The following is a 27,078-nucleotide window of genomic DNA, read 5'->3' on the forward strand; positions in this document are numbered from 1 at the left end:
TGGACAAGTTTCTGGAAACATACTGTCTACCAAGACTGATTCAAGAAGAATCTGAACACTTGAACAATCTGATCACTAGAAAGGAAATAGAAATAGCAATTAAAAACCTCCCTAGAAATAAAAGTCCAGGACCGGATGGCTTCACCGGGGAATTCTACCAAACATACAAAGAAGAACACATACCAGTCCTTCTCAAACTCTTCCAGATGATTGAAAAGGAGGGAGTGCTCCCAAACGCATTCTATGAAGCCACCATCACCCTGATACCAAAATCAGGCAAAGACACTACCAAAAAAGAGAATTATAGGCCAATATCACTGATGAACATAGACGCCAAAATCCTCACCAAAATTTTAGCAAATAGAATCCAACAACACATAAAAAAGATTATACATCATGACCAAGTGGGATTCATCCCAGGGACACAAGGCTGGTTCAAGTTACGCAAATCAATCAATGTAATGCATCACATCAACAAATGAAAGGATAAAAACCACATGATCATCACAATCGATGCAGAAAAAGCATTTGATAAAATTCAACACCCATTTATCATAAAAACTCTTGCCAAAGTGGGTATAGAGGGAACATATCTCAACATAATAAAAGCTATACATGACAAATCTACAGCCAGCATAGTACTCAATGGTGAAAAACTCAAAAGCTTCCCACTAAAATCTGGGACAAAACAAGGCTGCCTACTATCACCACTCTTATTCAACATAGTCCTGGAAGTCCTAGCCACAGCAATCAAGCAAGAGAAAGAAACAAAAGGAATCCAAATTGGAAAAGAAGTATTAAAATTTTCACTAAATGCTGATGACATGTTACTATATATAGAAAACCCTAAAAGGTCCACACAAAAGCTACTAGAGCAAATTGAAGAATTCAGAAAGTTAGCAGGTTATAAAATGAACGTTCAATAATCAGTTGTATTTCTTTACACTAATGATGAATCAACAGAAAAAGAAAGTAAAGAAACAATCCCCTTTAAAATAGTACCCAAAGTAATAAAATATCTGGGAATAAAACTAACCAAGGAGGTGAAAGAATTATACACAGAAAACTATAAACCACTGATGAAGGAAATTAAAGAAGACTTTAAAAAATGGAAAGATATTCCATGCTCTTTGATTGGAAGAATCAATATTGTTAAAATGGTCACACTGCCCATGGCAAACTACAGATTTAATGCTATCCCTATCAAGTGACCCAGGACATATTTCACAGAACTAGAACAAATCATAATAAAATTTATATGGAATCACAAAAGACCTAGAATTGCCAAAGCATTACTGAAGAGAAAGAAATAGGCTGGAGGAATAACTCTCCGAGACTTCAGACAATACTATAGAGCTACAGTCATCAAGACAGCATGGTATTGGTACAAAAACAGACATATAGACCAATGGAACAGAATAGAGAGCCAGAAATGAACCCACAGACTTTTGGTCAATTAATCTTCGACAAAGGATGCAAGAATATACAATGGAATAAAGACAGTCTCTTCAGTAAATGGTGTTATGAAAACTGGACAGCAGCATGTAAAACAATGAAGCTAGAACACTCCCTTACACCATATACAAAAATCAACTCAAAGTGGATCAAAGACTTAAACATAAGACAAGATACAATAAACCTCCTAGAGGAAAATATAGGCAAAACATTATCTGACATACATTTCAAAAATTTTCTCCTAGAAGAAATAAAAGCAAGAATAAACAAATGAGACCTAATGAAACTTACAAGCTTCTGCACAGCAAAGATAACCAGAAATAAAACAAGAAGATAACCTACGGAATGGGGGAAGTTTTTGCAAATGAAACCGACAAAGCCTTGATCTCCAGAATATATAAGCAGCTCATATGACTCAATAAGAAAAAATAAACAACCCAATCCAAAAATGGGAAGAAGAGCTAAACAAGCAATTCTCCAGAAAGACATACAAATGATCAAAAGGCACATGAAAAAATGCTCTATATCACTAATTATCAGAGAAATACAAATCAAAACTACATTGAGGTATCACCTCACACCAGTCAGAATGGCCGTCATTCATAAATCCACAAATGACAAATGCTGGAGAGGCTGTGGAGAAAGGGGAACCCTCCTACACTGCTGGTGGGAATGCAGATTGTTGCAGCCACTATGGAAAACAGTATGGAGATTCCCCAAAAGACTAGGAATAGACTTACCATATGACCCAGGAATCCCACTCCTGGGCTTGTATCCAGAAGGAACCCTACTTCAGGATGATACCTGCACCCCAATGTTCATAACAGCATTATTTACAATAGCCAAAACATGGAAACAGCCTAAATGTCCATCAACAGGTGACTGGATAAAGAAGAAGTGGTATATTTATACAGTGGAATACTACTCAGCCATAAAAACCGACAACATAATGCCATTTGCAGCAACATGGATGTCCCTGGACAATGTCATTCTAAGTGAAGTAAGCCAGAAAGAGAAAGAAAAATACCATATGAGATCGCTCATATGTGGAATCTAAAAAAACAAAAACAAACAAACAAACAATCAAACAAAAACAAAGCATAAATACAGGACAGAAATAGACTCATAGACAGAGAATACAGACTTGTGGTTGCCAGGGGGGTGGAGGGTGGGAAGGGATAGACTGTGATTTCAAAATTGTAGAATAGATAATCAAGATTACACTGCATAGCACAGGGAAATATACACCAAATGTTATAACTCACTGAGAAACAAATGTGACAATGAGTGTGTATATGTCCATGAATGACTGAAAAATTGTGCTGAACACTGGAATTTGACACAACATTGTAAAATGATTATAAATCAATAAAAAATGTTAAAAAAATTTAGAAAAAGTTAATAGAAAATAGAAAAAGTAAAAACAGACTGTAAAAAAAAGGGGGGTTCTCCTGGAGACTATGTGCTCTTAATGAGATATCTTTATGTCTTCGCGCTGTTTTGCAAACTCAGTTTGCTGTTTCCAGAGGCCCTCCTTTGGCGCCCTCATCTGTGCTGCTCCCAGTGCCTGTCAGCGTGTAGATTGTGCCCCTTCCTAACACTAGGTCAGTCGCAACTCTCCTTAGCTTTGGGTGGGCGGGTCACTGCCCTTCCGGATGCCGCAATCAGATGTTGCAGGCTGGTCAAGTAGGTGGGCGGAACACGCCCCCTCCCAGCACCGAGGTCAGTTGCTGCACTCCTGCGGGAAGGCGGGGGCCACCTGCCCTCTCCAGGCACCTCTCTCTGTACAGCCACCCACTCTGCCCTGGGCCGTGCTCCACAGGAGAGTTCCAAGAAGACCTCGGAACAGCCCTGGCCCTGCTGCATGTGAAAATCCAGCCCCTTGTCTGTCCCAGAGGCGTGAGCTCTCTGAGGCACCAGGGCGGAAGAAACCCATCTGCCTCAGGCTGCAAACAAGTCCCTTCTGGCCTTTGAGGCTGCCAAGCCTCCAGGTGCGGACTCCAGTTTCACCCCCGCCACTGCCAGGGTGGTAAGTGCTGGAGGATATGGTGGCTGTGCCTTAGCCCCACTTCTCTTCACACAAAAACCTTCCGCAGGTTTTCAGAGATGGGGGTATGCATCCTTCCCCCCAGGGTACATCAGTCATGCTGTTTTATGGAGGGCCCAGTTTGTTCTGCCCTGTGCACCCAATCATCCACGGCGCGCAGAACCCTGCAATCCTCCGGGCTCCTGCATTGAAGCTGCCCTAGTCCTCCGCCTGGCTTGGGCAGCCCGGCCCAGCCTGGCCCCCAGCTGCCAGCTTGTGTCTTGGGCTGGGTGTTGTGGGGACCCTCTGTGCCCGTTTAACTTAGTTCTGTTGTCAAGGGCTGCTTTGTACAGATCTGAGCCTCGGAGGCTCCCCCTCCATCCTGCTGGCCTCTCTTTTGGAGAAGGGTAGACCCAGTGAAGGAGTGGTAGTCCTCCTTTGCCACTTCCTCCCCACTGGACCTGGCCTGCACTGTTTTGCCTTTTCTTCTTTCTTTTTTCCTTTTCTCCTACCGGATTTTTGGCATCTCTATCTTTTGAAGAGGACAATGTTCTGTTGGAGTTCCACAAGTGCTCTGGTTGGCTGAGTGGGTTATGGATGTGAGTCTTGGTGTATTTGTGGGAGAGGGTGAGCTACGAGTGTCCTACCACTCCACCATCTTGGCCTTCTCCTATCAATAATTACTGTAAATGCCACTGGACTAAATGTTCCAATTAAATGAATAATAATGGCAGATCTGATTTGTTAAAAAGGCAAGAACCTATAATATTCTGCCTACAAGAGATTCATTTCAATGCAAAAGACATATAGAGATTGAAAGTGAAGAGATGGAAAAGATACTTCATGTAAACGGATATGACAAGAAAGTATGGGTAGCAATACTCATATCAGATGAATTTGACTTAAATAAAGGTCCATAAAGAAAGACAAGAAGGACATTATATAACATTAAAGGGTTCAATACAAGAAGAGGATATTATACTCAACATATATTCACCCAATATAGGAGGACCTAAATATATAAAACAGATACTAATAGACATAAATGGAGACATGAAAAATAACACAATAATAGTGGGAGATTTTAACATCCCACTGACATCAATGGAGAGATCATCTAGACAGAAAAATCAATAAGGCAACAGAGATCCTAAATGACACAATGAAACAGTTGGGCATAACAGATACCTACAGGACATTATATCCAAACACCAGGATACACATTCCTTTTAAGTGTGCATAGAACATTCTCTAACCTGGACCACATACTAGGTCATAAAATAAGCCTCAACATATTTAAGTGAATAGAAACTAATTCAAGTGTCTTTTCTGACCACAGTAGCATGAAACTAGAAATCAACCACAGGGAAAACAAAATGGGAAAAGAACAAATGTATGGAAATTAAACAACATGTCACTAAAAAAATAGGTCAATGATGAGATCAAAGAAGAAATCAGAAGATATATCAAGACAAATGAAGATGAAAACATAACTGTACATAATCTGTTGGATGCAGTAAAAGCAGTTCTAAAAGGGAAGTTCATAGAGACAGACTTTTCTCAAGAAACAAGAAAAATCTCAAAGGAGCAATCTAACAAAACACTTAAAGAATTAGAAAAAGAAAAACAAAACCCAAAGTTAGCAGAAAGAAGGGAATAAAAAAGATCATCAAAGAAATAAATTAAAATGAGTCAAAAAAAAAAAACAAACAAACATGAAGGATCAATGAGCTGCTTTTCTGAAAAGATAAAGAAAATCAATACACCTCTACCCAGGCTGGCCAAGAAGAAAAGAGAGAGGACCCAAAAGAAATAAGAAATGAAAGAGGACAAATACAAATTGATACCACAGAAGTATAAAAAATCATGAGAATACTATAAACAGTTATACTTTAAAAAATTGGACAACCTAGAAGAAATGTACAAGTTTCTAGACTCATACAATCCACCAAAACTGATACAAGAAGAAACAGATAACCTGAACAGAATGATCACTAGAAGTGCAATAGAATCTGTAATAAAAGAAAAAGGTCCCTCCAAACAAAAATCCAGTACCGAACAGCTTCACTGGGGAATTCTATCAAATACACAAATAACAAACTGTTTAAACAAAATTGAAGAAGAGGGAACACTACCAATATCATTCTATGAACCCACTACCATTGTGATACTACAACCAAAGACACTACAAAAGAGGAATATTGCAGGCCAATATCTTTGATGAATATAGATGCCAGAATCCTCAACAAAATATTAGCAAACTGAATCCAAAAATACATTAAAAGATCATGCACCATAATAAAGTTTTATTCATTCCAGGATCACAAGGATTGTTCAACATAAGCAAGTCAATCAAAGTGATATGTTACATTAACAAAAGGAAAGACAAAATCCATATGATCATCTCAATAAGTACAGAAAAATTATTTGTCAAAACTCAACACATATCCATGATAAAAATGCTCACAAAAGTGGGTATGGGGGAAAATATCAGCACAATTTTTTTAATGGCAACATAATAAAAGCCATTTTAGACAAGCCCACAGTCAGCAGAATACTCAACAGTGAAAAACTGAGAGTCTTCCCATTAAAGTCAGGAATGAGACAAGGATGCTCACTCTCACCACTTCTATTCAACATGGTACTGGAGGTCCTAGCCATAGCAATCAGACAATAGAAAGGGAGAAAAAAGGTATTCAAATTGGAAGGGAAGTGGAAAAACTCACTACTTGCAGATGGCACGATACTCTATATAGGAAACCCTAAAATCTCCACACAAAAACTATTATAACTGATAAATGAATTCAGCAAGGTTACAGGATACAGGATTAATATACAGCATTTCTTTTCACTTAGCAATGAAATATAAGAAAGAGAAGTTAAAAAATAATCCTGCTTAAAATCACATAAAAAAATACATAGGAATAAACATATCCAAGAAGGTTAAAGACATATACACTGAAAACTATAAAGCATCAATAAAAGGAATGGAAGATGATTCAAAGAAATGTAAAGATATCTCATGCTCTTGTATTGGAAGAATTAATATGATTAAAATGGCCATACTATCCAAAGCAATCTGCTGAATTATAACAATCCCTATCAAAATACCTGTAATATTTTTGCAGAAATAAAACAAACATCTTAAAATTTATATAGACTCACAAGAGACCAAGAATTGCCAAAGAATACTGCGTAAAAAGAACAAAGCTGGAGGCATAACCCTTCCGGAATTCAAACTATCCTACAAAGCTACAGCAATCAAAACAGTGTGGTACTGGCACAAAACCAGATATATAGATCAATGGAGCAGAATACAGAGCCCAGAAATAAACCAACACATCTACCATCAATTAATCTACAGCAAAGGAAGCATGGATATACAATGGAGAAAAGATAATCTCTCCAACAAGTGGTGCTGGGAAAGTTGTACAACTACATGTAAATAATGAAATTAGAACACTCCCTCACCCCATATGCAAAAATAAACTCAAAGTCGTTTAAAGAGCTACATATAAAACATGACACCATAAAATTCTTAGAAGAGAATCTAGGCAAAACATTCTCAGACATGAATCATAGCAATATTGTCTTAGGTCAGTCTCCTGAGGCAAAATAAATAAAAGCAAAAATAAATAAATCAGAACGAGTCAAACTTAGAAGCTTTTGCACAGCAAAGCAAACCATCAACAAAATGAAAAGATAATCAATGGACCAGGAGAAAATATTTGCAAATGATGTGACTGACAAAGGGAATCAAGATCCAAAATATATAATCTGCTCATATAACTCAATATCAAAAATACAAAGAATCAAATCTAAAGACAGTCAGAAAACCTAAATAGATATTTTTCCAAATAAGATATGCAGATGGCCAATGGGCACATAAAAAGATGCTGAATATTGGTACTTATCGGAGAAAGGTAAATCAAAACCACAATGAGGTATCACCTCACATAGGTCAGAACGGCTAGCATTAAAAATCTTAAAATAATTAATACTGAAATGATGTGGAGAACAAGGAACCCTCCTACAGTATTGGTGTGAATGTAAATTGTTGTAGCGACTATGGAAAACAGTATGGAGATTCCTTAAAAAAACTATAAATAGAGCTACTGTATGATACAGCAATCACATTTCTAGGTATATATCTCGAGAAAATGAAAACTCTAAATAGAATAGATTCATGCACTCAATGTTCACAGCAGTAATATGCATAATATCCAAGACATGGAGACTATCCAAATGCCCCTCAACTGACAGCTGGCTTAAAAATAAATGGTACATATATATAATGGAATACTACTCAGCCATTAAAAAGTGAAATATTGCCAGCAGCAACATGGATGGACCTAGAGAATATTATACTTGATGAAGTAAGTCAAAGACATATTTATCACTTACATGTGGAATCTAAAAAGTAACACAAAAAAAATCTATATCCAAAGTTGAAACAGACTCACAGACATAGAAAACAAACTTATGGTTACCAAAGGGAAAGGAGGTGTGTAGGGATAAATTCATAGTATGGGATTAACAGATACAAACCACTATACATAAAATAGGTAAGCAACAAGGATTTACTATATAGAACAAGTACTTATATTCAATATCCTTTAATAACCTATAATGGAAAATAATGTGAAATATATACACATGTCTGAATCTCTTTGCTGTACACCTGAAACTAACACAATGTTGTGAATCAACTGTACTTCAATTTTTTAAAAAAAAAGAGAAAAAAATCAACAGCTTCTAGGGCTAGGCAAAAAGTCTGTCAACTTGATAACAAAAGAATAATTCTTAAATGGTAAAGTCGATCAATTAGAAACTTTTGCCCTGTGAAAGACTCTGAGAAAAGAATGAAAAGACAGACTGCAGAACGGGAAAAATGTTCTCAAATCACATATCTTGTAAAGGACTTGTATCTACATAAATTGGTGATTGCCAAGGATTATATTTGGAAAGAATTTAACTTTAAAGAAAATTCCTTTGGGATGATAGAACAGTTCTGTATCTTGATTGTAGTGGTGATTACACAAATTTCTACATGTGATAAAGTTTTATAGAACTGTACACCAAAAATAAATCAAGGAAGAAATAGAGGGTAGGATATCATACTATTGGTTTGACATTGTACCATAGTTATGTAAGATCTTATTGGGGGAAACTGGGTGAAGGGTGCACAGGATTTATCCATACTATTTTTGCAAGTTCTATATGAGTCTAAAATTATTTCAAAATTAAAAGAATAAAAAAAAAATCTTCTGATCTGAGTGTCAGGAGATGATGTCTGAGCTCTCAACGTCAAACTCTCTGAACTAAAGTTTCCTCAACAGTAATATGTAAATAATTTTATCTATGATTCCTACCTAACAAAGATGTTAAAAATAATTAACAATAGAGAATAAAATTGATATGAAGATACTCTGAACTGTTGTTTTATACAAATGTGCTTTTTATGCCCTAATGATTAATTCATTTATAGAAATACCTGATTTGTTGCCAAGATGGCAGAGTAGAGAGACACATAGCTCACCCTCTCCCACAAATACAATAAGAATTACATCCACAAACCCATTGGATCACACAGAACATGTGCCAAACTCTGGCAGTGTCTCTCACTTTGAAATACAGGAGGATTCTCACAAAATCTGGTAAGATAGAAAAAGAAAAGGAAAAAGAAAAAAATGGTGTGGGACTGGTCCTGCAGGGAGGAAGCAGCAAAGGAAAAAAGGCACCCTCACACTGGGATGCCCCCTCTCCAAATGGAAGGTCAGCAGGGACAGAAGCAGATCTTCCAAGGCTTGGAAGGAAAAGTGGCAGTCACTTGGCAGACAGAACTAAGGTAAACTGGTATGGAGGTTGCCTGTGATCCCCAGCCCTAGATGTGAACTGACAGGGACAAGCCAGGACTGGCTGCTGGAGATGAATGAGGATCCTAGGCAGAGGGCTGGGGTCCACTACACAGAGGCAGCCTCAGGGGACTACAGGGCACTGTGAGCTCTGGTTGGGGGTGTGTGTGGAACAGAACTGCATGGGACCCTCATAAATAAGCACCACTGCTGGTACACATGTGGGGAGGGTTGCAATGCATCTCTGCCATAGCACCTATCTCCTCTTGGCTCCATTGTGGGTGTGTTATCTCAAGAAGAGAGGTGGGGCTTGGTCATAGCCATTGCTGCTGTATGGAGGTGGGGCTGACAGCTGAATCCATACCCAGTGGCCCTGCAACTTCACAGGCTGGACTGAGATTTGTTTACAGCCCAAAACAGAGTAGATGGATTTGCTCTCTCTGGACCCTTTGTGTACTCACACCTCTGGGATGGGCAGACAATGAGAGGAGTTCTGGTGCTTAGTGTGGGCAAATACAGGTATTTACAACAGGCCAGGGAACCATACAGTACATTACATGGAGGCAGGGCTGAGGTCTGTGCTGACCTTGTGGTGCACCATGGATTGAGGTGTATGACTGCATGCTCACTATGACAGGCCCTAGCATCTGACATTGGTGGATCTTCCCTGATGGTTCCTAGAGTTCAGAACCTGGGAAACACCAGAGTGGGTGGCTAGTATTCCTACAGCTAGGCAAGCACAAAGGCAGCATCAACAAAGAGCACTTTCTAAGCCCAATAACAAGTGACAGGCAAAACTACAGAGAGCAATTCCTAGGGGACATCCTCTGTGGAGGTACATTCAGTGACTCTTCTTCCCAGCTGAAGCACTCCAACCCTGCCTACCACACACCACAGCTCAGAAATGGGTCTAGAAGCCTCTATTCCAGCAACAGGGGAGCAGATCTGGCCCCTGTCAAGGCTGTGACAACCACAGAACAAAAAACAAGGCCCCACTCAACAACAACAATCAGGGCAGGCTCTGATCACCACAACACCAACCACACCCACAATCAAAGAGTTAATAACCAACACACACAGAAGAAAGACATGGCAACCATCCACATTAAGAACATCCCTCATGACAAAACTATTAGATACACACAGTCAACACAGGAATGCTCCCACTTTAAATAAAAACAAACAAACAAACAAACAAAAAACAACCCTTCAAGATCACAGTAGATAACTGATACTCCTAAATCCATAGAGTCAGAGAAATATAGCAAAATGAAGAAGCAGAGGAACCATTCCCAATTAAAAGAACAAGAAAAATCCCCCAAAAGAACAAACAATGAGATAGATCTTGACAATCTACTAGATTATGACTTCAGAAAAGGGGTGATAAAAGCACTGAAGGAAATAAGAGAGCCTATGAATAGAAACAGAGAACACTATGAAAAGGAATAGAAACTATAAACAGGAACCAATTAAAAATAGAAAACTCAATGGTGGAGATAAGAACTGAGATAAAGGCAGTCAAAAATAGGTAAGGCAGAGGAACAAATAAGTGATCTAGAAGACAGGATAACAGAAGTCACCCAATCAGAACAGCAAGTAAAAAACAAAGAAAACAATATAAGGGACCTATGAGATAATATAAAGCATGCCAACCTATGTAAAATAGGGGTCTCAGAAGGAGAAGAAAGGGAAAAAGGGACTGAAAATGTATTTGAAGAAATCATGACTGAAAACTTTCCAAAACTAAAGAAGGAAACATATCCAAGTATGGCAAGCACAAAGGGTCCAAAAGAAGAAGAACCCTAACAGACCTATACCAAGATATAATATAATTAAGATGGCCAAAGTTAAAGAGAAATTATTCTAAAGGCACCAAGAGAAAAACAGTTAGTTACAAGGGAAACTCCCATAAGGCTTTCAGCTGATTTTTCTACACAAACACTGCAGGCCAGAAGGGAGTGGCAAGATACATTCAAAGCCCTGAATGAGAAAAAACTGCAACTTAGGATACTCTATCCAGCAAGATTATCCTTTAGAATAGAAGGAGAGATAAAGAATTTCACAGACAAGTGAAAACTAAAAGAGTTAAGTAATATTAAACCTATGCTAAAAGAAATATTGAAAGGTCTACTCTAAATAGAAAAGAAGCAGGAAGCTACAGAAGCAAGAAAACCGTAAGTGGAAAAGCAATAAATATGATGAGTTGCAAGAGAATAAACAAGAAGATGCAAAAAAAAACCCAAAAAACAAACAAACAAAAAAACCCCAAAACTTCAAAATTATAAACAAAAGGTGGGAGAAGGGGAGAGGGGAGCAAGAAAATATAGATTTTTTCTCTCTGTTTTCTTTCTTTTCTTTTTTTTTTCCTTCATTCTTTTTAGGATGTGTTTCAGCCTACATTACTACCAGTCTAAAGCAAACAGGTATAGTAAGGGGTTAACATACTTGACAAACAAGGTAACCACAATTCAAAAGCATACAACAGAGTTACAAAAAAACAAAAAGAAACCAAGCTAATACAAAAGAAAATTATTAAACCAGAAAAATGCCATGTGATATCACTTATATCTGGGATCTAAAAAAAAGACAAACAAACTTATTTATAAAACAGAAACAGACACATGAACATAGAAAAAAACTTATGGTTACTAGGGGTGTGGGAAGGGGTGGGAAGGGATAAATTGGAAGTTTTATATTTGCAGATACTACTATACATAAAAGAGATACAACTAGTTCATACTGTATAGCACAAGGAACTATATTCAATATCTTGTAGTAACTTACGGTAAAAAAGAATATAAAAATGAATATATGTATGTTCATGTATGACTTTAGCATTGTGGTGTACACTAGAAATTGACACAACATTGTAAACTGTATACTTCAATAAAAATATGTATTTAAGAATTAAAAAAAAAAGAAATACCTGATTCCAAAAATTGGATGTCTCCTGACATTTCTACTCTAAATGAGAAATATGTTCTTTCTCACTAAAGCTTTTGCTTAACAAGTATATAATATAGGGTAAATACTGCCACTTGACCAGGGGAGTGGGAAATTCAAGCAAGAAAAAATGTTCATTTCTTTGCTATATTCAAACTTCTAAGTCACAATCAGCGTGTACTTCAAAAGAGCCATCATTTCTTATGCAGACATAATTTAACTTACTTATACATGCAAAGATTTCTGAAATCAGATGTGAGGTATGTTTTATGTCACAATGTTTCTTTTTTCCCTTAGGGGAACAAAGCTTGTTAGTGATTAATTAAATAGCTGACACAACCATTATAAAAGCTGAGCTACATTTGTGCATTAGCTCCTCCCTTCTGTCTTGTTTTAGCTTTCATTTTGTGAAGTATGGGAATATTTGTTTTAACTTGGTATACTTGATATTGTGTTACTGTGTATTAAAGTTTATCATCCCAATTTGATCCATTCCTTATGTAAACACAATCATTAAAGAAATACATTCTACAAGAAGTGAAACTTAAGCCAAATACTACCTTAAATCTTTGTTCATTCAGCCCTTTTTCTACTGGACTGTGCTGATTCTTGGATTCAGACTTGAGGGCTGAAAGCCAAATAAATCAATAATTTTTCTCAGGGAAAAATGAGCCCCTTGAGCATCAGTGGCAGAAATCATTTTTTGACCAGCCATTCATTCACAAGAGCAGGTTTCCCTTTGTGACCTGATTTCAATAATGAGTTTATTAAATTTATTATAAATTTGCAAAAATCAATGTTGCTAAAAATAATTTTTCAATAAATAAAATAACTACAAAATAATGACTTTCTTTTTAATTAATGCAATTACAAAAATGTTCCCACTCCATATCCTTATTAGTTTGTCTAGATTGTTGTAACTGTACAAAATTTAATGTATGAGTTAGCAAACCTCCTTAGGTTTTCTATTGCCCATTTTCAAATGAAATTTTTGTTATATTTCAAATGTAACATAAAAGATCAGAAATAAAATATTAATGCATCTGCTTAATATAGTTACTGATGAGATCATCTCAATAAATGTTGGAACATTAGAATATTCAACTCTTATTCACATACACGTGTTACTAGCCACTATAATTTTATCATATTCTAACACAATCAAAGTGCTTTTCAATTATTTTTCCAAACTTATTTGTCACTACTCCTTTTTGTGATGACTCAATCACATCCCCAACATGCTTCAAAATATCCCTAGTCAGGAAAGATACTTTCTCCCATACTCAGACACTTGGATATTACTGTCCTTCACAATCCCACTTAAATGTCTTTCTCAGCTCCCTTTCATGCTCATCCAAATTAGAAATAAATCTTCTGCACTTTATACTTCTCTAATCATTATAGATTTGTGTATAATGTCTTGTCTTTCTTATTTGACTACGATTCTCTCAAAGCAGGTACTGTCTTCTTAATCTCTGTATCCCTTATTGTACATAGCAGAGTGCCTAATACAAAATAAGAGCTCAACAATTGCTTGAAAATGAAAAAAAAGGTCACTCTACCAAATCAATTATTTTTATGATAGCAGAAGCTAGAATAAAAAGGCTTTTCTCTATCAATAATGATATATGAACTGGCAAAGAAATGCCAGTACAGGATGAAATATGAAGATGTGATCTAATTATTTTTAAAAATAGTCCCAGAGCACAAACTTTTCATAATTGAATGGAAATTCAAAATCACATCCCAAAGGTATATAGACATTGTTTTTGGATTATCTAAGACACTGTTTCCCTCTGTTAGCATGAATAACCAAGAAATGGCTGTGACATATACACCTACATCATTAAATACAATGCAGAAAGGTGAGTAATATTCCCATTGAACCAAATCAAACCTGAACAATAGTTTTAAATATCTCTGGAAACAAATAACCCTTTCATATCCAAACTGAACACACAACAAAACTAAATCAATATAGAATTGATAGTCCAATAGTAATTTTCATGCTGTTCATAGAAAATATCACCAATAAGCAAATTTATATTTAAAGTAATGAAACTAAAAAATTGCAGTAAAAACCATATGAATTTTACTTTGAAATTTATTTTTTAAATTAAAAGGTATTATTCCATATAAGGCAAGATAATTTAATAAATAACTACTTACTATGTATTAAAGAAATAACTGAATAGCTTAGAACAATTATAACTTTTAAAAATGCAATTATACTTTCAAACTATCACCTACAGGCACTATGGACCAATTCAGCATGGGTCTTTGATTAAGCTTCATCAAAGTAAACATTTAACAGCTCAAGCAATGCCTCATATATGAAGTTCACATTATGTCAGAGAACATAGGATGACAATGACAGAGAAATGTACATGCTGTGACTGAAAAGTAACACGAAATTTTTTAAAAAATCAGGTTTATATCTAAACGAGTGTTATTTCCTTCAAAATTTTTGCCTTGGGATATGATATACTACTAAAACTATTTTTTCACTGCTCAAAGCATTTCAGAAACCCTATTCAGGAGCTGCTTCCAGATTTGGTGACCCATTTTTACAATGGATGATGTGGAAATTTGGCTACTGCTTTGTTTACACTTTTAGTGGTTCCATTGATAGAGTATAGGACAAGGTCTGGTGAAAGAAGAAAAGAGCCAGCAGACAACTAGATGAACACACATAACTTTCCACTAGGAAGGGTAGGGATAATTGCATTAGGGAACATATTGCTGCAAACTAATTTGCAAATCTGTTGTTAGTGTCCTTTGCACTTGACAGCCTAGTCAAACTCCAGGCAGCTAGACCAAATTCTTAGTGTTGTTGACTTTCTGCTAGAGTTGTAGAGAAAATAGTCTCTTTCTACTTAATGATGTTGAGTATCTTTTCATGAGCTTGTTGGCCATTTGTATATTTTCCATGAAATAATTTCTATTCAAATTCTTTGTCCATTTTTAAAATGTGTCAGTGTCTTTGTATTGTTGAGATGTAAGAGTAATTCAGATATTATAGATACAACTCTCTTATCAGATATATGACTTGAAAATATTTTCTCCTCTTCTATGAATTTTCATTACCTTGATGTGTGGCCTTTGAAGCACAAAAACTTAAACTCTAAAGATGTTCAATTTATTTTTTCTTTTGTTACTTGTACTTTTGGTGTCATATTTAGAAAAGCTTTGCCTTTAGGCAAATATTTTAGTCAAATCTTTCTTTGCTGTCAAAGCAACAATAATAACAAAAACAACAAAACAAACAAAAAAGCATAAAGCCATATGGACCTAGCACCCATACTAGGAAAACTTGTAAAGCAAACAATAGTGGTAAAGCACAACCACTATTCCATTACAAGTCTCAACCACTTTTTGGTCTCACAGACATGTCTGAATCATAATAAAATTGTTACAAACCTCTCCTTTCTCTATATGCTCCCTCAAGAACCAGTGTTGTCCCCTTCAGTCAAAAATAAAAGTTTTTTTTATTAATTTATTATAATAGTTATTATTTTGTTGAACAACTATTATTATCCAGATACTCTGCATACATTATCTTTAATCTTCACAACAACCATGAAAAACAGGTTATTATCCTCTTTTGACAGATGAGGGAACTTAGGCATAAATTTTTTAAATTGCCTGAGGTCACACAACTAACAAGTACTGGAACTAAAATTTCAATCTAGGTCTGTTTTGTTGTAGAGTCAACTTTTTATCATACTACATTATCAAATCTACTATGAGAGGCAGTAATATTTAGTAGTTAAGAATGTAGGTTCTGAAGACAGAGTATCTTTTCTTCCTTTGTTCCTCCTTTCATGTGAGGATCAAATAGGGCTATACATGTAAAGCACTTACTTAGAACAATGCCTGGCATAGAGTATATGCTTAAAAATCATTATTTATTATTATTTAGGTTTGATTCCATTTTAAAGGAGAATATCTGAAAAGGGCTAGTTTTCAGTAGCTAATAACTTCTTTATAAAATCAGTTTTTCATCCATAAAATGAGGAAAATATTTGTGTCATCAACTCCATAAGCATTTACTGGACGATTACATTCCAAGCATTTGCAGTAATGAACAAGATAAGTAAGATTCCTGCTTCCATGAACTTATTAATGACAAGTTAATAAACAGAAAGATGAGCAAAATAATTTTAGACATAAACAGGTACTGGGTTTTGTCAGTCGCTGCATGGTTGTTTCCTTAAGAGATGATAATACAAAGTTTGAATCACATTTTAAGTGGGATAAGAAGCTATTGAAGAATTTTCATCAGGAAAGTAGTAGGATTTTAGTAATGTTTTAAAAGCTTTGGCTGGCTGCTGAGTAGAGAACTAATTGTTAGGAAGCAGGAGCCATTCAATGTAGACCTATAGACCAGAGTATAAAGTAAGGATCATATAATATAAAGAATATAGCAGAATTTTATATTTGGTAAAGGATACAAACATTATTTTTTCAAAGGATAAAGAGTTGGTTATGGTGGAACTATTTACACATGGTGAGAGGGCCAATGGAAGCGATGTTCACATTTTTTTGGCTAAAATTTCCCTGATACCTGAAACTTGAACTACCAGGGCTGCCTTTCAACAGTTATGCACCGGTACAGCCCATACTAGTTCTTAAAATGTTGAAACACTTTTGTATTAATTGGTAAATAGCCACTATATTGAGCCTCATGAGTGCTCCCCATTCCTTGTAGTATCTAAGTATTTTTAAGACTTCATGTTTAATTTGATAAAGTAATTTTATCCCCAAAGTATCCAAGTCTCTCACTCTAGATTGTTTCCTTCTAGAGAACTCTGTTCCATCGTTTAGTATTACACTACAGATCATGATAATTTTTTAATAGCTCTGACCAGGTAGAAGAAAATTTTTGAAAAGCTTGAAGAAAAAATTGGAGAAGAGGTTATATTACATCTGCTTAGAATGCATTGTTAGACTTAAAAGGTAGGTCAGCCAATTCTCTCATTTTACAGATGAGGAAACTGAAGCACAGAAAGTAGAAGGCATTTATTGAAGATCACACTGATAGTTTATTCATTCATTTACATATTTTTTACTTGATGCCTGTTATATGACAACTTTGTAATAGATGTCATGGATATGAATATGAATAAGACATAGTCTTTACTTCCACTAACTCATACTTTAACCTTTTCCCATATTCTTATCACTACAACTTTGCCTTTGAAACCCGAGGTGTGAAGTCCCCTAGCAAGATGTGCAAGCAGAATGTTAGTGAGAGTATAGTGAAATATATAAAATGTGATATAACTATGAAGCATACTTTTTATAAAGTTCACTTGCTCTAGCAATTATGTGGCAATTAAAATGATGTAGTGTTTTATTAACTGGGTTAGTTCCTTTCTCAGGTACCCTACTTAAGGCCAGGGGACATTCATATTTGAAATTTTCTTTTTGGGTTTTGGGGAGGGATTTTTGGCTAACCTGCCCAAGATACAAAAGAAGCTAATCTGAACCATTTCCTTGCTGACTGATTTTACACATCCTTGTGGGATATGAGCCTTCAGCAAACATTCTCATGATAAAGCCATATATTGGCCCAAATACCAGCTCCAGCTTTCCGAACCTGATTGTCTTCATTTTAGTAAAAGAAAGGCAATCGTAATGCAGAAAAACCTGGCACAGAGCCAGGAGAGTTCACTATCAGTCTTTGATCTTAGGAGTCAGACTCTATTTTTATTATATGTAAATTAAAAGTTTAAGAGATTAAATAAATTGTGGATGAAATAATTAATGGATCAAACTAAATAAAGCAAACATACTAATCTGATTGCTTTCTCTCAATACTATATTTCTTAGAGGAAAAATATAGACAAGAAAATTATCCTTATTTTGTGAACAAAAATAACGACACATATATAGCTTTTTAGAAATAACCAAATTTCTCAAATAAAATATATATATGTGTATATATATATGTATGTATATATGACATATATATGTCACCGTATATACCTTCTGATCACCATCAAGCTGTCTGCATTGCCTTAAACATCAAATAATCCCTGATTAAAATCACTTAATTTTTATCACCCAAATCAAATTATCTATAACTATAAGTCATTGACCTATTCTGCCATATCTTTGTGTGATAATTCCAAAAGCTAATGAAACTGCACAATCTCCACCAAAACTTTTGGAAAATATTTCCTGTCAAACCAAACCAAATAAAAATGGCAGAAGGCAAGAGGAAACTGCAGAGTAAGATTTGGAGGACTAGATATTGCTAACTAAAAATTGCCACTTGCCATCTGCCTCTACAAGGATTGGATCACTTTGGCACTTGCCATCTACCTCTGCTTGGATTAAATCACAAGCTGCTGCAGCCACTGACCTCAAACATACCCTAAAAGGAGTTCAGAAAGGAGATCAGGAATGAGGCACTCTGTGCTCTGGAAAAACTGGCTGAACAGGCCTTTAGATAGATATTTTCAGGAGAAGATTTTATGAGCCCAATTCTTTTCTGAGACATCTCCTCATGTCTAGAAAAGCACTAAAATCATTAACAGTGATATCTGCTCCTCGTGACTACAAGCAAGCCTCTGCCTAAACCTGTGCTTGACTGAACATCCCCCTTACACTGAAATCATATATAATACTAAGTTTTACCCCTGCCTCTGGAACACATTCTCAGAGTTTTCTGAGATGCTGTCTCCTGGTCCTCATTTTGCCCCAAATAAAACTTAACCCACAACTCATGTTGTGTGATTTTATTTCAGTCAACAATATTATTGCATTTTTTTAATTGAGTGAACATGACTAAACAGAGAGACATTTGAAGACAGTAATTTCCAACTAAGCTATGTTAACCTTCTCTTAAATAAGACATGCCTTGCAAGGTAAAACTTCAAATCTGGCTCAATTTTGTACTTGCTTGAAGCTAAAATTTGAGTTTTATCCAAAGCCTGGATTATTTTAGGATCTAGACTTTTATTCATCATAGCATTTATTGAGAAAACTCATTACATTGTCCACTTAGAACAAAAATTCTGTGCAGCTGCCTATGTTGTATGATAGTGTGTGTGTGTGTGTTAAATAAGACCAGATTCCACTTCCTTTTTATTTTATTTTTGTTCAGAAAAGGTTCCCTTTAATCACAGTTACCTGATTAAAGGTTCTAGAAAGGAACATTTTTCCAAAGGAATTTAGGTTATCATTTTCTCTTTGGAAGAAAGGGAGAGAGATGGAGAGAGAGAGAAATGTAGACCTAGTGCTATTGCCATGTATATCCAATGAATTTCTGGAGGCCTTAGGAACCAAAGCTATAGAAGTGCAGATATCACAAAGACAAGGGTGAGACTCTGAAACATTATATTTTTCAATGTCTGACTCCAGGCTTGACTAGATCAGAAGCAGTGAAATTAAGCTGATAGTAAGGCAAATTTGACTTCTTATCACTGAGCAGCAAGCACCATTCAAGCCACTTTATACATCAAACCCCTCAGATTCTGAAGTGCCCAAGAACTATATCCTGTTTCCTGTGCTTCAGACTCTCTGGCTTTGTGCACTTGGATAGGATGTCCTTAGAGCAGAGGCTGTATTTATAATATAAGTAATGCTTCGACCTTTAATACCACACAATGCTTATAGGTGGGAAAAGTTTTCTGGACAATCTTTTTTTCATTTTTATAATTCAATGAGGGATAAAACTCACATTAACACTTGAAATACATATACATGTTTACTGTAAAATACCTGTAAAATAAAATAGCTTAAAACTGAGAAAGTATATTATAAGTAAAGTCTTAGTAGAAAGAAGAGTGGTATATGAATTTTAGAATCACATATAGAATATTTTTATACTTCCCTATGCTGAATCAGTTAACAATTTTCTTGAACATTTCTTATCTGTCCAGGTGGGAATTATCCACCTACAATCAAATCACAGCTTAAGACTCATCAATCTCTGGCTCTGCCTTCTTTTCCTACCATAACAAGATGGCATGTAAAGAAATGTTAATTTTATTTTCAAGATAGATATATAAACATACTTTTCACCATCTGTCTCTTCTTTACCCTTACTTCCATCCCCACCAATACAAATTATTATATGTGATATACATGTGGAAAGGGATAAATTAAAGGATCTGAACCAGTATTTATCTTGACCAACACAATCTTCTGCTTGTTCTTAGAGTCATATCTTAGTACACAGTCAGGAATAGCTTGGTTTACAGAAGTGGATCAAGATGATTGGGAAGGCCTAGATTTAGCTCTGGAGCTATCTTTGGGGTATGTCAGATGCTGTAAGTCTCTGCCTTTTCCAAATACTTCTCTCTATAAGTACAAAATAACTTCAAATTTCAGGCTCAACCCTGTTCAATACATTAGTAACACATTATCACTGACAGGTAGGATCTGGAACTGATTCTTTTAATCTCAGTCCTACAACTGAGCCAGATTCTGGGCCCAATAAGTCTCCCCAAATTCTGCTCTCCCTTCAGAGAATCCTCTTCTCCCAAGCTCATATCATAGTTTTCCAGTCCTTCTGATGTGGTTTTTGTCTTATCTTCCTGAATATATTAGTTGGCATTCTTTGTTTACAAGCAACAAAAAGTAAATCTGGCTAACTTAAGCAAAGTAAAGTTAATTGAAAATATATTGTTTCTTCATAGAAATGACTGGAAGGGAGAAGAACCAGGTTTAGAAATTGGCAAGAACCAAGGCAGCTCTTGGAGAGCTAAGAAGATGTAACTATAGAAATAAGAATGCTCTTGTAGAAAAAGAGTATGCACTAGACTCTCTGCTGGAATAGAATATGCTCAAACTTGTTTCAGTCTTTTTGCAACTCTCTTCAAGTTTTAAATTCCAAGAAAATAGTATTTAGTTGGCCTCATTAAGATCACTTGTTCATCTCGTGTTTAGGGGAGGAAGTGGGACCTGATTACAGACAGATGCAGTAGAGAAGAGGTAACTCCTCATAATGAAATTAAAATACTAACTAGGAAAAGGAAGTTTATACTGGACAACCAAAACCAACAAATCTCTATTATGCTGAATGTTTTCCAGCTTCCCCATTGTCATTTGAGCATTTCCCTTGGCCTTGAATACCTACCAGTTCTTGACATTTTTTTCTTTCCAAAAGCTAGACCTTTTTCTTTATACCCTCAGCTATTGCCTGGGAGTCTCCTCCAATCTGCACAGCTGATCAAAAATCCTAAGGTTGCCATCTCATGCTCAAACACAAATGTTATCTCTACTCTGAAACTACTGCTACCTTGCACCACCCATCAGATCACACTCAAATCAAGTTCATTCATTATGCACCCTTGGAAAGTGTGATTTCAACTTCAAGCCATCCTTCTTTTAGGATCTGAGCCTGGTCCTGTACATCTTTAGTTTACTACTTCATGCAGAAACTAGTCATTGAGGACTCAGCATACCTCACAAGTAGAAGCCATCAGGTATGACAGGCAGGGAATAAAGATCCAGCCCTTTAGATTTCTGTGAAGTTCAATTCAGAAGTGAAGTAGCATTCAAATAATATAACAATTGACAATAGTACACATTTCCGTGGCAAACCATAATTGTAAGTTACAATGTTTCTCAAAGTATGGTCTCCTGACCACTGGCATCAGAATCAACAAGAGAGCTTGTTAAAAATTAAAAGTGCTTGGCTTTACCCCAAACACAATGAATCAAAATCTCAGATCATAAAATACAGTAATCTGCAATTCTAATGCATACCCAAGTAATTGCTATGCATACTAAAGTCTGAGAATGGTGAATATGAGATTATCTGCTGTAAGATAATGGTAATTCCCAACAGGCCAGCTGAGTAGAGAAAAAAGGGATTCAGGAGGCTAATATTCAAAAGTCTAAGTAGACCATCAGCAAGATAACATGGATTTAGCTACTGCCCTTGGGTTCAGAAAGAATTTATATGCAGTTTAGATATATCTGTGGGATGTCCTGACAGCACAGAGAATTATAATAATTGACTTTGGATTCACCTAGATTCTTTACTAGCACCTCTCAGATTAGATCTAGAATTCACCTCTGACATCACCATCACCACTATTATCACCACCTTAGAAACAAGATCATGACAATTAAAAATTACAATGGCTTTTTTTGAAAAATTAAAATTTGCTCTAGAAAGTGTAAATCATGTTAATCTTCAAAATATCTTGCCCCTCATCTTCATTTCTAATCAGTGATCTTATGTGAATTCCCATACTTTATATGTTATTTGGCAGAATTGTAATATACTATTAAAAGTCAACTCCCTCTGTGCAGTGTGGCAAAAATTAAAGATAAAGGAGTAGTTTGACCTGGACTGTTTGTCTTTATAAAGAATTTGGAGTCCACCTTGTATATAATAGGAAGTTGATTAAGTCTTTTGTTAGAAAGAATAATGTGATAAAGGAGGGGAGGATATAGCTTAGTGGTTACAGTACATGCTTAGCATGCATGAGCTCTTGGGTTCAATCCCCGGAACCTCTGTTAAAAAGTAACTTAACAAATAAATAAACCTAATTATGTATCACCCCAAAAACAAAAAACCCTACATACATGAAATAAAATATTTTTAAAAAGGAATGGTGTGATAAAAATATTTTACAAATAAAGCTGTTTTAAACTGCATAGAGAGTGTATTTTAAAAATGTAGACTGAATAGAGAATGGACCAGAGTCCATTATGAAGACTAATTTGGAATTTGTTGAATAGTTCTAGATAAATATGGTGAAGTTTCAATTTAAAGCTTAGATAGAGAGGGCCCAGATTTGGGTTGAGCTGCCATTATTTGATATATTGTGAGAATAACTGTAAGATATCTAGAGTGAAAGACTAGGTGAACTGTGATTCCATTTACTGAGATTGATAATAAGGAATAAGGAGAATATTGTGGAAAATTATTAGTCTTATTTCAGACATTTAAAATTTCACTTCCTCGTTCCTGACTCCAGTTTCTCCATCAGAGAAATGTAAAGGCTGGACTATATGCTCTTCAAAGTTTCACCTCTTATAATCTATAACACTACTTTTTTCTTCTGCTATAAATAGAAAACTATAAAATTTAGGGCCATATGTTTCTTCATATAATAGGAGAGATGCTTTGGGATTCATGCTATTGCATGTACCTTTATTACTATCTACCTCATGCTTCATACTTTGATAAACTAATTTAACAAAGCAATATATGTATTGAAATCACCATAAGATCAATTATGATCTATGGAAATTAAATAAGAACATCTTTTATTTTCACTACCTTTTTAAGATTGTTTCTATTTCTTTTCAAGGTGTCAGTCCACACAGTGATCAAAGTTTCCATAGGCTTAAACTTTCAGGATATCATTTCTGATTCCTCCAGGGAACAGGTCATAGGTAAACACTTTAGGTCACAAAAGAAAAATCTCAGGAAGTTTTATTTTTTAAAACTGAAATAATCATTATTACAACTTTACACAAAATTTGGAAACTACAGGTTAATTTACAGGTTTATTAACTAATTTACAGCAATATATTTTTCAGCACTGAAAAGCTGCAAAAAAATGAGGTAATTTATACGTCAAAAATTTTTGGAATGCTTAACTAAACTATGCATTTTGTACAGATAAAATAGTGGAGCAATACCCGGATCTTTATTTCTAAATGTCATTCTCCAATTACAGGAACCAGGATTTCTTAGAGAAATGGTGGATCCTAGGGATGTGGCAGGAAAAATATAAGTATATCATAAGGATTCTCCAGAGAAACAGAACAGTTAGTGTGTATGTGTGTGTGTATGTGTGTGTGTGTGTGTGTGTATGTGTGTGTGTGTGTGTGTGTGTGTGTGTGTGTGTGTGTGTGTGTGTGTGTGTGTGTGGAGAGAGAGGAGAGAGAGATAGAGGTTTATTATAAGGAAGTGATTCATGCAATCATGGAAGCTAAGAAGTCCCAAGACCTACAGTCATCAAGCTGGAGACCCAGGTGTGCTGATGGTGTAGTTCCAGTTCCACTCTGAAGGCCTGAAAAGCAGGATAGTTGGTGATGTAAGTTCCAGTCTGAAAGCCAGCAGCTTGAGACCCAAGAAGAGCTGATGTTTTAGCTTGAGTCTGAAGGTAGGAATAGACCAATGTTCCAACACAAGACAGTCAGGTACGAGGAGTTCCCTCTTACTCAGCCTTTTTGTCTTATTTAGTAAGGGCTTCAACTGATTGGATGATGGCCACACACATATGGGAGGGCAATATATTTTATAAGTAATTGTAGTCTATTGATACAAATAATAATCTCATACCAAAACACCCTAACAGACACACCCAGAATAATGTTTGATCAAATATCTGGGCACCCTGTTGCACTGTCAAGTTGACACACAAATTAACCATCACAATGAGCCTAGAGCATCTTATAGTGCCAGAAAGTAAAGAAGTGCTCAAGAAACAAAATAAGGAATGTCAAAACAACATAAGAGCCAGTATGAAAGACTCAGAATGGCCAAATCTGAAACAATTTGGACAACAAAATAGATATTATAGCATTAGATTATAACCCAAAGCATAAAATAAATATCCATGAGTTACTAGTAATAAATAAATAGTTAAATAAATAAATATAATGGAGAAGCAGAGACACTTCTTCCCTACAGAAGAATTCCAAGTGATATATATAGATACCTTCCCTTCTCAAGGATATAGAGCTTACTCCCACCCTTGGGTATAAGCTGAACTTAGTGACTCTCTCCAAAAACAGAATAAATATGGGTTATGGGGTGAATGTTTGTGTCTGACTCAAATTTTATATATTGAAGCCTTATCCATCAATGTCATGGTATTTGGAGGTGGGGTTTTTAAGAAGTAATAGATTCAGACTATTAGGTCAAAGGGTTAGACCCTCATGATAGGATTAGTGCTGCTATAAGAAGAATAAAACAGAGATCCCACTCTCAGTGTATACACAAAGAAGAGTTTATGTCAGCACACAGCAAGAAGATGGCCATCTACAAGTCAGGAAGTGGGCCTTCATCAAGAACTGAAACTCCCAGCACCCTGGTCTTAGAATTTCCAACCTCCAGAATTCTGATAAATAAATGTCTGTTGTTTAAGCCACTTAGTCTATAGTATTTTGTTATAGCAGCCTGAGTTGGTAATAACTGTACAGTGGAGGAACCTCAGATAACACCTTAAGCAAGTGATCAAGATCAACATCACCAACGATGACATGTTGGTATTAATATATCCCTGTTATAAGATATAATATGAAGAGGCACTTCATCTCTGTGGTATTTTTCTCCAAACCCCATAACATCTGTCTAGGCCTGAGGAAAATATCAGACAAACCCAAATTGAGCTACATTTTACAAAATATCTGACCAGTACTCTTCAAAACTCTTAAGGTCAAAAGAAACAAAGAAAGACTGGGAAATTTTCACAGGCCAAAGGAGACTAAAAACGCATAATTGTTAAATGCAATGTGATATATAGGACTGTATCCTGGAAAAGAAAAAAAAAAAAGACATTACTGGAAAACCTGAGGAAGTCCAAATGAAGTCTGAAGTACAGTTAATAGTAATGTACCAAAGTTGGTTTCTTAGTTTTGACAAATACTCCATTTTACATTACTGGAAACTGTTAATAAAAGGGGAAATGGGACTTCTTTGTACTATCTTTGCAACTTTTCGGTAAATCCAAAATTATTTCAAAATAAAAAATGTTTTAAAAATATGAGTGTCAGGGTTGTTAAACACAACCATTATTTAAAAATAAATTATAAACTTGTAATTAAATAATATTAAAAGCAAAGTGAATTAATACTCAAAATTCATAACTTCCTCTTTATTTTACTACATTTTACTATGTCTTTAGGTCATTTATATCTATCTGTATGTTGGAAATAAATAAGTATGTGCTTCTGTGTTTGGTTGACTGCTCACTGGTAGCTTAAAATTGGCTTTGGTTGGATTATTTATACTATGGAAATCAGCAAATACTATGAATTAGAGCTTCCGTCTCACTCTGCAATCCCTATCTCACTGAGAGCTAGTTGTTAAACATTTATCAACATATAACTGCTGCTAATACTGTACAATATCCTTTTAATGAGTAGATCCCTAATTCTGATTGCATCAGTAGACAACAATCAACAGTTTTATCTTTAGAGGTCCTTTGCCACTAGGCATTTTAGACCCTGGGGAATAATTTTAAGAAGTACGTTATGTATAATGGCATTTCTGTGGTTTGAGCTGTGAAACTACTATCTTTTCTCTCTCATACTCCTTCAATTAGCTCCCTTTATCTTGTTAGCCATCTGGAGTGGGAATCATAACACTAGTAAAGTTACAGATTCTTAGCCTAAGATCTACAGATGGGATTCAGAGGATCTGGGAAGTCTTTGAAAATTGTACACAACATTTGGAGTATATGTGCATTTGAACAGAGGGTCTACAGCTTTCTTCAGACTTTCAAAGGGGTTATGACCTAAATAAGATTGAGAAACATTGATACTGAGTACTTTTCAGAAAGAACTATGTGTACATTGTGTAAGATGATACAGCCAAAAGAAGCCAAGTGACACATCCCACTTACACTTGTATGATAAATGAAAAATTAACATCTGGTGGTAATTTAGCTTACTTGTCAGTCACCTGTCCTTTCACCATTCTCTTACTAATCCCCTTCCTGACTACCTAATCCCCTCATTATTTCAGAAAACTTTTCTACTTTTTTTTCATTTTTTCATTTTATTGTCATCTTTTTTCTCCTTTTTTGCCCTTTCTGTGTCTCCAGCACATCCCAAACAGGATATTCTGATGTCTTCTTAATTTGATTTTGCTTT

At 35.6% G+C, this 27,078-nt stretch overlaps 1 pseudogene; it reads left to right on the forward strand.

Moving 5' to 3' along the window:
• Positions 1-3,110: 3,110 nt before the first annotated feature.
• LOC105102006 (ubiquitin carboxyl-terminal hydrolase 44-like) overlaps positions 3,111-27,078 on the forward strand; it is a 131,644-nt pseudogene continuing 107,676 nt past the window's right edge.

This window comes from Camelus dromedarius, chromosome X (assembly GCF_036321535.1).
Source record: "Camelus dromedarius isolate mCamDro1 chromosome X, mCamDro1.pat, whole genome shotgun sequence".
Taxonomy (NCBI): Eukaryota; Metazoa; Chordata; class Mammalia; order Artiodactyla; family Camelidae; genus Camelus; species Camelus dromedarius.